At 36.0% G+C, this 13385-nt stretch overlaps 1 protein-coding gene across 1 annotated transcript in view; it reads right to left on the bottom strand.

Annotated features, from left to right (window-relative positions):
- COG5 (component of oligomeric golgi complex 5) overlaps positions 1 to 13385 on the bottom strand; it is a 178590-nt gene that overhangs the window by 126244 nt on the left and 38961 nt on the right. The gene's annotated exons all lie outside the window — the stretch shown is intronic.

Genomic DNA, 13385 nt, shown 5'->3' on the forward strand with positions numbered 1-13385 from the left:
TTGTAACTGGAATGGAAGTTTGGCATAATAGTATGATAGAAACTTTCCCACCATCCATAGGTATGCTTTATTCACAGGTTTTACACTCACCAGTAAGAGAAGTAACTGTAATACTTAGTATTTTACTAGAAAGCCAACGCTGTGCTTTACATTTTACCAAAGGTAGATGTGTTTGCTTTCGTAATACAGATAGGAGCAGTATTCATCATATTCACAATGGCAGAATTATAATTTTGTCTCATATTATCATGCTCAACTACAAAGGCAATTTTTTTTTATAATAAGCATCAGGTTAAGGCAGACAGCAATGAATTCATTCTAATAATTATGGGTACCAGTGCAACAATTTACATTTTTTCAATGCATCAAAGATCATATCCAGATTACAAACAGAAAGGAGAGCATGACTTCAACACCATTTCTTCATTCATGCTTATTTTAACATGAGTTCAAGTAATGAAAGCCTAAAAAGAACTAGAGGAAAATAGAAATTTTTCAGATCATTTAAAACCAATGCACAATTACACAGAACGGTTTACTCCCTTCAAGTATGAATAATGTACCTCCCTGTAGGCAATGACAGACAGTCTAAAATTCAAAAAAGTTAATATTTAATAAATAAAGATAAATTTTATGTGAGTTTCATGAACTGTTGATTTTTTCAAAGCATTGTAATTGCAAAACATTATTTAAGTTGTGGAAATGTCTTCCTGGCTGCCATTTTCACCACAAAGGTGATGGGGTACCTTGGAGACTTGTATATTTTATTATTATTAAGGGAGAATTACTCAGGACCCTCCATTAAAAATCTTGTCTTGAAATTGCAGTATTTGAGTCTACCCAAATTTCATTTTTCACCGTAATTTTTTCCTCAGGTCTTTAAAGCTATTGATATTTACATAGTCGATCATGCTCATCTTTTAAACAGTTAAGGAAACGAAAGCACCGCATTTAGATGCAATTGCTACAGCGCTTTCTCGTGATATTTAAAAAAGCATATTGATGTATGAAGCTTGAAAGTGGAATCATTTTCCCTACTGCTTTTCATTCATCATGCCAAGCTACAGTTTGTAAAATTGCTCAAAAATGATAGAGACTGTATTTTTTTAATAACTTCTAATAGACAGCACTTGCCTACGGTTCCCATCTTTAGATCTCACAGCATTTCTATAAAGGGAAGAAATTGAACACCTTGTCCAAGTAACTTGTCCGAGTTTACATTTAAACCAGTTTACATTTAAACCAAAGTTAAACCCCAAGTCCTGTGAACAGTGTTATAACAGAAGCATCATTCTTTGTCTCTTAGTACTGCCTTGAGATTTTGTCCAAGGCATACATTATCTCAAATTCAGCATTCTTTCTTGGTACCTTTCTAGAAGTAGGATTCCACTTTGGAGAATGCATTATTGGATATTTTGACAAACTGTAGCAGTGAAGTGGGTTTTGGTTCTCTTCTCTGGTTCATTACATTGGGGTGAGTAACAGTACAAACTCATCAAGCAGTAAGAACTCAGAAAATGAAAAGATGGGGAAAGACTTTTTCAGCAGGGCCTGTTGCAATAGGATGAGGGGTGATGATTTTAAACTAAAAGAGGGAAAATTCAGGCTAGATGTGAGGAAGAAATTCTTTACAATAAGGGTGGTAAAATACTGACACAGGCTGCCCAGAGAGCTGGTGGATGCACCATCCCTGGAGACACGCAAGGCCAGGCTGGATGTGGTTCTAGGCAACCTTATCTAGTTGAAGATGTCCCTGCTCATTGCAGGGGGATTGGAGTAGATGAGCTTTGAAGGTCCCCTCCAACCCAAACCATTTTATGATTCTATGGTTCTATGAACTGCAGTGAGACAATTCACCACCGTTATATAAAAAATTTGTAACTGTATTTCCACTCCAGTCTGCAAAAAACTTTAATCACAATTAGAGATCACGAGAGGGGAAAAAAGTGTTAGACATCAAATTTTCAGTGTATGGTTGCTAGAAAGGCTACAGCATAAGACCAACTGATAAAATCACAACTATTTCTACAGAAATACTTATACTGTTTCTGTTTCCGGAAAAAGTGTAATTCACACCACTTCTAGAGAACTAAAGTCAATTTTATAACCATTATATACTTCTCATATACATGTATACATATACCCATTCATACCATATAACTATGATATATGTATCACACAGGAGTTATAGAACAACTACTTTGTACACACTGTTCAGCTGAACAAGACAGACTCAGGTGAGCACTGCTTGTCAGTGGCAGTGATAACGGCAGAGTTTTAATTCAGCTGTGCAACCTCAGATTTCTTCATGAGCAACCCAGCATGTCTTGTTCCAGCTGAGGCAGCATGCTGAACCCCCAGGTTTGGTAGAGGATCTGCAACAGCGCTGAAGGCCGTGTGGGAGGTAGACACAGCAGGGCATTTTGAGCACCTCTCTACTTATCGGCAAAATTGAACAGCAGAGTTGGATACTGCAATTAAAACTATTTGGATATTATTTTGTCCTCCCAGAAGAAGCGTAACAGAATTTTCCCATTTAAAGTTCAAATATCATTCAAATACCAAAACAAATAAATAAATTACTAACTCAGTAGGAATTCAAAAGCTGAAGGGCAGACAAAGAAAAGAAAATAACCTATTTTTCTGTCTGGAGAGTAAAACAGTAGCTGCCTGGCTGCTCTCTTGAGCCTCAAAGAACAAGTTGGCCCAATCTGTGACCTGCTCAGAGAGTCAGACTGCTTTGGTATCTAGCAAGCACTTGGTAGATAATAGTAATCAATGGAGATTAGAAACTATACATTAATCTGTGAATGTGCAATACTTGTCAAAAGAGAAACCAGCATCTTGTATTATGTTGCAGGTGCTAGAATTACATAAAAATCAAAAATAAAAGCCCAAACTATAAAATTCAGCTAAATTCACATTTATTTCTAACTGCTACTATTATTCCACTGTGTCAGTAACCAATAATGCTATCCCAGAGTAGAATATTGCTGCCAATTTTACAAGCAAGCAATAAAAATAGTTTTTGCCAGAATTAAAACTGCATTTCTTTCCATTTATTTATTCATCCAACAGATGCATTATCCAAGACTCTGCACAAGAACAGAATATTAAATTATATCAGCTGGATGTGTTTCTAAAAAGAATCTAAAAAATTTAAAAGATTAGTAATTCGGTGAATTCATTTCTTTAGCATCTCTGACGAGCAGCTCTCAGCGATCTTAAAACGTACTTTGAAAATACAGACACTTTCAAGCAAGCAGAGCAAGAAAAAATAAGCTTTCCATCGTTATCGCAGATTTAAACAAAGATTTAAAATTACAGATTAGCAATTTTATGTGGACCCTCTACAGTCCACAGTTCTCTGCAGCTGCTGGTTTATGGAATTTTGTGGATCAATCCCATTTCCATTCTTATTTGTTTGTGTTGTGGATATGCAAATCTAGTCCACGCAATTTTGTGCCCAGCTGATCACAGGACACTATGGAAGTCATAGCCAAAGAAATTATATTGTGACACCAAAGTAAAAAAATATTGATATTGCTTAAGATTTAAAAAAAAAAGAAAAATCCAAAATTAAAACTTTAAGCAAGGTTTACAAGTCAAGCTCTTAGTTTCCTATTAAAGTGACCAGGAAACTCAACATTCAACATTCTCTGTCCATTTATAGCCAAAGATCATTAAGAAAACAAGGAAAGCCTATATAAATAATTCTGAAGAGCAGCTCAGTCACCCTTGTAACAATTCTCACAAGTTCCCTGCCCTTGCATCTGACTCCTTTAGTTCTCATCAAAAATTCATCCTATCAACTCCACGCCTGGCTCCTCCTAAATAGATGTATCTTTTCTTCTTCCTTCAGCCACATCTCATGCACACAGAAGATACAGGTTATATTGGGAAGTATAAGAAAAGAAGAAATGCACCAGCATACAAGGCACCTAATATATAAATGAAATTTTTTTCCAGTACGGCACAACCCAAAGTACTGTACATAAAGAGACTACATCCAGTTTTCTCTGTTCGTAATATTGATCTGTTTAAATGTTAGGTCTTAAATGATTATAGGTTTTGTTTAGCAAATATCTTTACACCTAGTTTAACTCCCTATCCGATGTTAGAAGCAACAGCTCCTAGACGTCAAAATCCAGATGAAATATTCTCCAAACATGGTTCTATATTTTTGCCCTGTGTTTAATAATTTTATCTGCATGCTGCAAGGCCTGTTTCCTTAGAGATGTGTGGGGGCTTTGTTTAATTTTGAAAATCTGGATGATGAAATAGAGAGATCTATAGCGTTTCATCGATAGATTTTTTTAAATCTCATTAATTATTTGCAAGTTCTGGGGGTTTGTTTTGCTACCTCCACCTCCTTCCAATGCAGTTGAGGGCTTAAAGCAATTTAGATAGAAGTAAGGTTAGTGCACGAAATAATTTATATTCTGACTTTGCCAATACATTACTGAAGGGGAAAAAAAAACCCAACATCCTGAAAGATTTAGATACATGAACTATTTTTCCACTTAAACCTCAATTTGCTCATTATTACTCCAAAGCATTGTCTTGGCTTAACTTTATTTGTCAATTCTAGTTGGACATAAAAAAAAAATCTGTGTTTAAAGACCTGTAAAGTGAAAAAGCATGGAAAATTTATATAGTCCCTGCATTTTTAAAAAATAAATTGGTCTTGTGTTACAGAGACTGGACAGATTCATGAAACACAGACAGACTTTCCAGACCTGCCCTGGGCTTGTAGCATGTAACCAAACTGTTTTTTCTACAAAACAGAATGATGTGAAGGGAAACTTTAAAATAGATACAGGATGCTCATGTATTGTGGTCATGGACACGGCACAAGTGCTAAAATCCTTAGTTAAAGTATTAACCCACACGATCTCTGACTGACCATATAAATTTACCTTAGATTAAGAGTACTGAATACAAACTAAAATTTCTGTAATATCAACCTTTACTGCCCCAAAGTACACTGTAATAGCTGCTTTGCCTACAGCAGCTTTTATACTCTCAGAAACTGTATTAAGTACTTGCTATTATCACAGCCTGTAATATTCATCAAGGTACGCATTTAACTGACAATCCAAAAAGCCACAGACTCCTCATATACAGATCATACAGAAGTATTCAAACACCACTGGAAAATTCATGTTGAAGCATTCTACCTAAACCAAAGTATTTATTGATTATTGTGATAATGCTAGCTTAAAGATTTTGGAGTAGGAGTGTTAAGCAAGGTATTACCAAGAACCCAGCAGACAGGTAGACATCTAAACTTTCTTGACAGTGGTAAAGAAATTTTTTTTGTATATTCTTCAGAAATTAATTTGCAAGGGGAAAAAAAAGTGACCCTGAGTGGAACAGGAAGGGCTGCCTGAGTTTTTCTTTCTTCTTTGAGAGCAAGACACCAGAAAAGATATTACAACATACAACAACTTTAAAGAAAAACATTTCCAACCTAATCATCAGGCTTAAAACAATAACCACTTTCAAAGGGTAGGCTCTCCTTCCGTTAAAACGAATTTGCTGGATTAATAAGAGAAATAATGTTCTCGTCCATATTCAGCTGTCTCTCAGGGGGAGTCATTTCTCACTGGGCACTCTATCTACTGTGGGAAGAATGAGGACTGGAAAAAACCTCTACTTGCATCAGAACTGCAATTTCTCTTGTAGAAAGACAGCACGGTAATGGGCAGTGTCAGTATGTAATAACTCACATTGTTTCCCTGTTGATATGTAGTAGCAGTTGCTATATTCTGTCTTCCACATTTCCTCCAGGAGCTTCTAACCGCAGGTATCAATTTGCAGAGTTGCCAGCCTACCTAGTAATACTGAAGCTTCTCACTCTGAAAGGTACCAGAAATAATGCAAAAGTAACATTTTCCTCTTTCCCATTCCAGCTGCACTTTATAGTCTGATCACTGCAACTCATTCTACCAATACATTTTAATTTATTAAGCGGATCATCAGTGAAAGCTGCTGAAGAATTTGACAAGTTTTTTTCTCCATAAACATGTATTTGCACATTATCCATCAGTGCAACAAAAACGTCTCCGTCAACCACTTCCAATTTCTTAAGATTTTATTAGTAAAATAAAACCTAGGCTTCTAGCCTAATGACTGCAAAGCCACTTCCACTCATCAACCATATACAAAGTGGAACAGTATTCCTTTCCTCAGACATATAACTGACACTAACGGTCTCAGCCTTCCTCCAAAAAACAGCAAAAGAAAACATTTTTCATACAAGCTCTGGTTTGCTTCAGTACTACAATAAGTGATTTCAAATACAACAATTATGAAGTGAAGTTAAAAATACTTTAGAAGATGGAAAAAAAATGAAACTATGGTTTAGGCACAAAAAACCTTGATATTTGAAACTTTCGCAGATAAATTTAGTTCTTCATATGCATGCATATGCATGTATTTTAAACACAGTTTAGGTATTCATTTTAGACTCTTGAGCTACAATATATACGTTTTAAAAAAACCCAAAAATATCAAGATCATATTTCTATTTCATTTATCCACTTAAGAAAGTGTCAGATATTTTTCCACAGTCAATTAAAAAAAAATTAAACTATATTAAAGATATAAATTATGGAAACTACCGCACCCAAACAACAGAGGAAGAAAGAAAATAAACTGGAGATGATACCAACACAAATCTAAATTTAGATCAACATGCACATCAATCAAATGAACATTCTTTTTAGCAGAGTAAATGGTGAAGCCAACACACTACACTACCTTAGTTCAATTTCCTTCCTATTATGCATTTATCATTATAGCTCATCACTTTTAAACTTCTCTCGGATGTCTTTTGTGACACTTCATAAACAGATTTTCTATCAGTTTCCCCGAACAACCCTTTAAAAATAATAACTCAAGAACTAAAGTGGCAAAGAGGGGAAGACAGAATACTTTATCATTACCAAAAAAAAAATCAAACAAGAAAACACATAGTACTGCATATCATTTTCCAGATTCTGAGAACTTAATGTGAGAAATATCACCACTATCAGACTGATGTGAATGACTTCCTGTATTTGAACTAAAGACAGGGGCCTGACAGATGGTTTTAACCACTTATAGCAGTCATTCACAATGGGGGGGGGGGGGGGGAATCTAGTTAGGGTCGATAGCTTTTAGTTGTCTGAAGAAGACAAAGTATGCTCCTGCCACTGCAGTTATGTGGAAACATGCAGAGTTACTGTGTGTGGTCACTGAACTTTGATTTTAAAGGTAGTAAGCCTACTGGATCTTCTCCACATGCTTTTTTTAGCACTCCCACACCAAATCAGCCAAAGGGCTGACTGAGACTGCAGTGTATAAACTCACTCTGATGGTGACCCTTACGCTGTGGGTGATCTTCAAACTAAAGGGACACAGTTCCTGTTGTGATAACTATTCATATTGTGTTCACTCTTTACTCACGGGGCAATTAAGATCATAAGACTTCTGACTCTTAATTTCAGCTAGAAGAATGCTTGCTACTAGGCACTCTGTGTGAACACTTTGTCTTAATTAAGAGCAAATCATGTTGCCTTCCTATTTTTAAAACTGACTAGAAACACAGTCTATCAAAGATCTCTGTCGAATTACCAACTGCAGATAAAATCTTCCCATTTTCTTGTTTTGTTTTAAATTAGCAATTCCACTTAAAGGATATTACAGCAGGAAGGTGTGTAACAAAACTCCTGCATCAGGGGACTGTAACAGGGTAGCTAGTGCTGCTCCTGCAGCTGCCCATCCCCATCCCACATACTTTGCTAGGCACAGCTTCCACAACATCAAGGATATCTGATAGAGAATCCTGAAGCAAATCCTGAAGTTAAAACCCTACATATTAAGTTCAGCTACCTTTAACTCGATTCACTGAAATAAGCCAGGCAGAAAGCTTACTGAAATGTTTATATTGATGCCATTCTGCCATGCACCTAGCCCAGCACCGTCCTGAGCTAGGAACTGGAGATGCTTGGCAATGCAGCAACCCAGGCAGCAGGGAACGACACTGAAAAGTTCTTCCAACATACAAAGTATATTTTTTTGATGAAAGCAAGGTAAGCAACCACCTAGGACTTTAAACCAGGAGGCAGTATTTCAGCCACGCAGTGTCAGCACTCCAGCTTCAGCACGCTTTAGCCTTCATCTAAACTGCTTTCCAACTTATGGAATCATTCTTTCAGGCACATTTTCGCAAGCTTAAACATGTGAGGAAGTGGCTTTTTCCTTTTTTATGTTTGAGGCAATACAAAAGATCCCATGTCAGAACTCCGAAAGCCTTTCCATAATAATGAAAACCCTCACTAAAATTCTGTAGCAATTGCCAACTTAGAATTATGAATATTTTATAAAAGCAGAAATCTCTCGAAATGGCAGAGTACTCAAAGTACAATTTTAATGAAGGAAAAACTAAATTCACAGAAATATTGCAATTTTAGAGAAAAATGAAAAGTTTATCGTGAAGTTTACCATGATTACTTAAAATTTTGTCAGTAACTACTACAAAATACAGCACTATTCATTGTGAATGTCTACACCAGAGGAGAAAACACCTTCATGGACAAAAGCTGGAGCCAGACTGATGTTATTCAAATTACTATTAAATTTACCAGCCATGCCTCCCTCCTGAGGATAATTAATTTATTTTACATATATATTTTTGGTTCAAATTTTTTTATTAAAATGCTTAAATAAATGGACAATAACACACCAGGACCATGATTTAGCTACATCACTAAACCAAATTTGCTATTATGACATGAAAAGGGAGCCTTCTCTATGTATGACTGATAATCAGCACTGTTTCTGTAATAGTTCTTTGGTATCACCTCATTATGCAAGCCTAAAACAAGACACAGTTTTGGTATTAATTGCTAAAACCTAAAACAAGATATAGTTTCGGTATTAATTGCTAAAGGGCATTCTGTAACTTACACATTTCCTCATGAACACAGGAATTTCCAGTGCTGAGAAGGGTCAATAGTTGAACTAACATGGAATACTACTGGACAAATAACCTATGCCTAACAATTACACAAAACCAAATGAATCTTCTAAGACATTCTGATTTGTAGCCTAAGTAGGTAATTATTCTGTACTCAAGCTGCTATGCTAACATTAAATCCGTATCTTGAAAATGAATAAATATTCACTATATATAAAACTATATAATAATATAAATATTTATTATAGTATACTATATATATGATTTACATATTTTTATATCCATTTTAAAATACTTAGTTTTGTGTTGCTTCCAAAGATGTACATCTTTGCCAATACAAGAGGAAGCACAATTAAATGACATATAATTAAGCTGGAAAATCCGTATTTTTTAAATCTACAGAGATAATTCTAAAATGGAGAAACTGAGATCAACAATTTCCCCTGTGTAGGAATGTTTTCTGGCAAGGGAATAATGGAAGTTAAAAATGCAAAAAAAACCCCAAAACCCCAACCTAAGTAAGTCATTATAAAAATAACAAAACAAAGAAAGCTGTATGGTAATCAACGATCAGGGAAAAAAGAAAATAAACGTTAAGGATAAGACACTGAATGGAAAATTAATATTGTGGATGTCAATCTTTACTACAGAAAAGGAATAACAGTCTTAAAACCGTTCTCGACAGATTAAAGAAATGAGAATCTGTCAAAAGAAAGAAAAGACTGAATTATCATCAGAGTCAGGATGGTGCTTATGTATAAATTCTAGCAGGTTTTGTCATCTATTTAGCATATAATTCTGAAACAATAATAAAACCCCTCCCAACTAGAACTTGTGTACCGGTCAGGAGTCAGATTTACACCTTTTCAACACATAAGCGTGCTGCAGCATGATCCAGGCCAGCAAGCCATAATTTCAGTATCAGGTAAAACAGAACACCCTGACAAATTGAGCATAACGAGGGCACATGAGTACAACTCCCAAACTTGAACTGCTGTTATCCACTGTTTGTTCTCCTTGATACTACAAGAGTTACTGGATTTTCAACAACATTCTAACAAAGTTCTTTGCAACAGACTAGTGAGGAAACAAAGATGTAATGAGGTAAAAAACACATTTCAGATATGGACTACAAGCTGCTAGAACAGATACAAACAACAAACTACCCAAAGGAGCTTCACTACAATTTGGCATCGCACTGCCCAAGGTAGGTAAGTGCAAGGTACAGGAGAAACTATCCAGCTGGAATTGTGAAGGCGCACCACGTAAATAATGCTGAAGGACAATTCCAGGACAAGATGCTCAAAATCACCCAATATTAATTTTTAACAGCGATGCAAGCTCTAAAGAGATTATGTGCCACTGAAAAATTTTTATGACTTAGGAGCCCAAGTCTCTTGCAAATATGAAAACAGATGACATTTTTAGACCCAGAAGCAGCAAAATTCTAAACAGCCACTAAATAAGCAGCAAGATTCGAACTAGGAAACAAGACGTGCAGCCCAAAGAAACAAACAGAAAGTACTGCTGAGGCATTCAGGAGAAAAAAATCATAGAAGCTGAAGAATAATGCAGAGGACAAGGGAAGTAAGCAGACAATTTCCCAACTGTGCCAATAAAGATCTTCATAAACGCGTCTATTCCATGACACCTGAACGTTAAGACAGTCTGTGATAGGTTTATGTAAAGTTAAACCCTAAAGCACATTAAAAGAATGCTAAAGGTCCAAAATCAAGGAGTCTGATAGAAAACATCAGAATTGAATAATTCATCTGGCCCTGCTAGACCCTGTGAACCAAAGGAGTCTTTTTAAAAAATCTTACTTTAAAAACTACAGTGCAAGAAGCTGCATTCAGGGTGATCTTATCAACTCACCTGCAGAGTTTAGATGTCCAGACCTACAAAATGACCTACCACCATTTTGGAATGCAATAACAGTCAATGCTAGGACATTACTTCCTGTGTGTAGAAGATAGAAGTTAAAAGATGAAAGAAGACAAAGAAATATGCCATATTTTTGGACTTCCTGCTCTCAGCAAAACAGAAAAACACAGTCTAACAGACAGTTAGGACTCCTAAATTCAGCTTAAAAGTACTACAGGGGTGTATGCTATGCCAATTGCAGTTATCTCTACCCCTGTGCACCCAGCATCTCTTTACATGCACATGCCTCTATTCCCTTCTGTTCCGCTCTGCTTCAAGCTCTGCATTTAATTTCTCCCCACACCAGACCCAGCAGGCTCAACCCTTCACAGCTCTATTCTCTGCCACATTGAGTCTTCCTCTCCCCTTGTGTTGCCATTCTCAGTCTTAAAACCCTTCATCATCAATGTCCAAGCTTAAAACTTGCTGTTCCCTGATATTTCTACCCTCTCATTACCCTTCCACCCCACTTTTCACTCCCTTAAACCCCAAAATACCAGTCAAATTCTTTCTCTTCCATTCTGTACTGATATAGAAACAGGTATAAGAACAGCACATTTTTCTGTTTATGCTGGGTGTCTGCACATGGCTTTTTTTGCCCACTCTTCCCTATCTACCCTTTCAAGATGATGTCATCTGTTCTCACCATCTTAACTAGCATCTGCACAGCAATGGCTTGTAAGCATGTCTATCCATCCACCTACTCCTTGATTCCCTCCATATGGTGCTGCTGCTTCTCCTGATTTTCTCTCCAGAAATCTTAAGCTTGATATATTCACAAATCAGCTCCTTATCATTCCTCTCAAACACTTCTTGCAGATAGAACTCCTGCCATTATCACCTCCTGTAATACAGGTAGTCTTTCATGACCCCTTTTCCTGTGTCTGAACCACATATTCAAAATCCCATTCCAATCACCCTTCATGTATACGTCTTTTTCTTTCTAAATGTACAGCTCATCCAGTATCTCCATCTTTGTTCAGGCACACACGGGAGAATTAGAAAGGGAGATAGAGATTCATCTGTTTAAATTTAGACAGGCTTCCCTACTTATCCTAAGTCATACTGAAAGTGAAGGAAGTAAATCTCTTTAATATATTAGTATTTATGCTTTCATTTCAGGAATCCTCCAGCTATGCTGGTAACACTGGTTTCAAGCTCTTGGGAGACAGACGATACAGGGACAGCTCAAAGAACTCAATCAGTTGCTACTCAGCATAGCCAGCTGGTACCTACTGATCCTTGTCCAAAGTTTCTGCAATCTTTAATTAGGTATTTTCTCAATGTAGAAGTACGGAACAGGAAGCACACTAGACAGATATGTACCTGATTTAAAAAATGAATACAGTATGTTGTTACCTAAAGATAAATAATGTATCAGGTGCCTTTCTCAGAGAAAAAGAGAAGAAATAAAGACATTTGAGTTACACGATTGTGTTTTATAATTGAATTAACAACTTAAAAACAAAGGACCCCATCAAAGTTTGACCAAAAATTCCATCTTAACATAGCTGCTTATGTAAGAACCATGCTTTAGCATCCAGTACTTTATAAATTTTTTTTAAAAAAGGATTAAAATCTTAAAAAAAACCAAAACAAACAAACCAAAACAAACAAACAAACAAAAACACCTACAGAAAAAGCCCCACACTCCACACTTACTTGAGGTTAAAAACTACCAGCAGAACATTCGGTACTCAGATATTCTCAAATTACTTGCTTCAGAAAACCTATTTTTTAAAAAATATTATTTTGGGTTCTATACGGAATTTATTTTCAGGTTTTATGTTGCCATTAGTACTAATTAAAACAGATATTGTGCTACACTTCTCTTACGCCTCATTACATGGTTGTGAGCATTGTTTATACTGATAGAAGAGATTCAGAAATAAGTTAAAAACAAAGAAGTGAAAATGAAGACACCCCCTGCAAAGTGAAGGTCAAGAACATCAAGCAAGACATCCTCACAAAAACCTATGAAGTCTTTAGCAAAATTCATGTGGAACACACAAGATTTTTTTTAGAAGTTAACATTTCAACAAATTAGCAACCTACACTATTATACATACATTGGACATGATGATAGATCATAGAAATAATTCTTTTCTGATTCATGAACTAAACTGATTTTCAATCCATTGTAAGAGTTAGAATAATCTCTGCGAATCCTAATAGAAATTTTCCTAACATACATCTGGGTACCAAATTGTCTTGAATATAATTTGTTCAAGACAAGACCTAAATGTTCGCTTGCATATAAACATGTAAGGTGAAATTCAGCATGGCTCAAAGAGGCAGTTTTATGGCAGAGATGTTCTTAGGACCAAAAAAAGAAAAAAACCTCCACAAATGGAAAGTGGGCACATTCAAATATAGATTGTTGGAAGCTTTTTAAGTAATAAACGTTTAATCCCTTTTTTTTTCATGTCATGTGGTTTCCAGTGTACACAAAGTAGAGAGTGAAAAGGTAAAAATAAAACTGGCATACCCTTAATAT

This window comes from Strigops habroptila, chromosome 3, assembly GCF_004027225.2.
Source record: "Strigops habroptila isolate Jane chromosome 3, bStrHab1.2.pri, whole genome shotgun sequence".
In the NCBI taxonomy this organism is placed as follows: Eukaryota; Metazoa; Chordata; class Aves; order Psittaciformes; family Psittacidae; genus Strigops; species Strigops habroptila.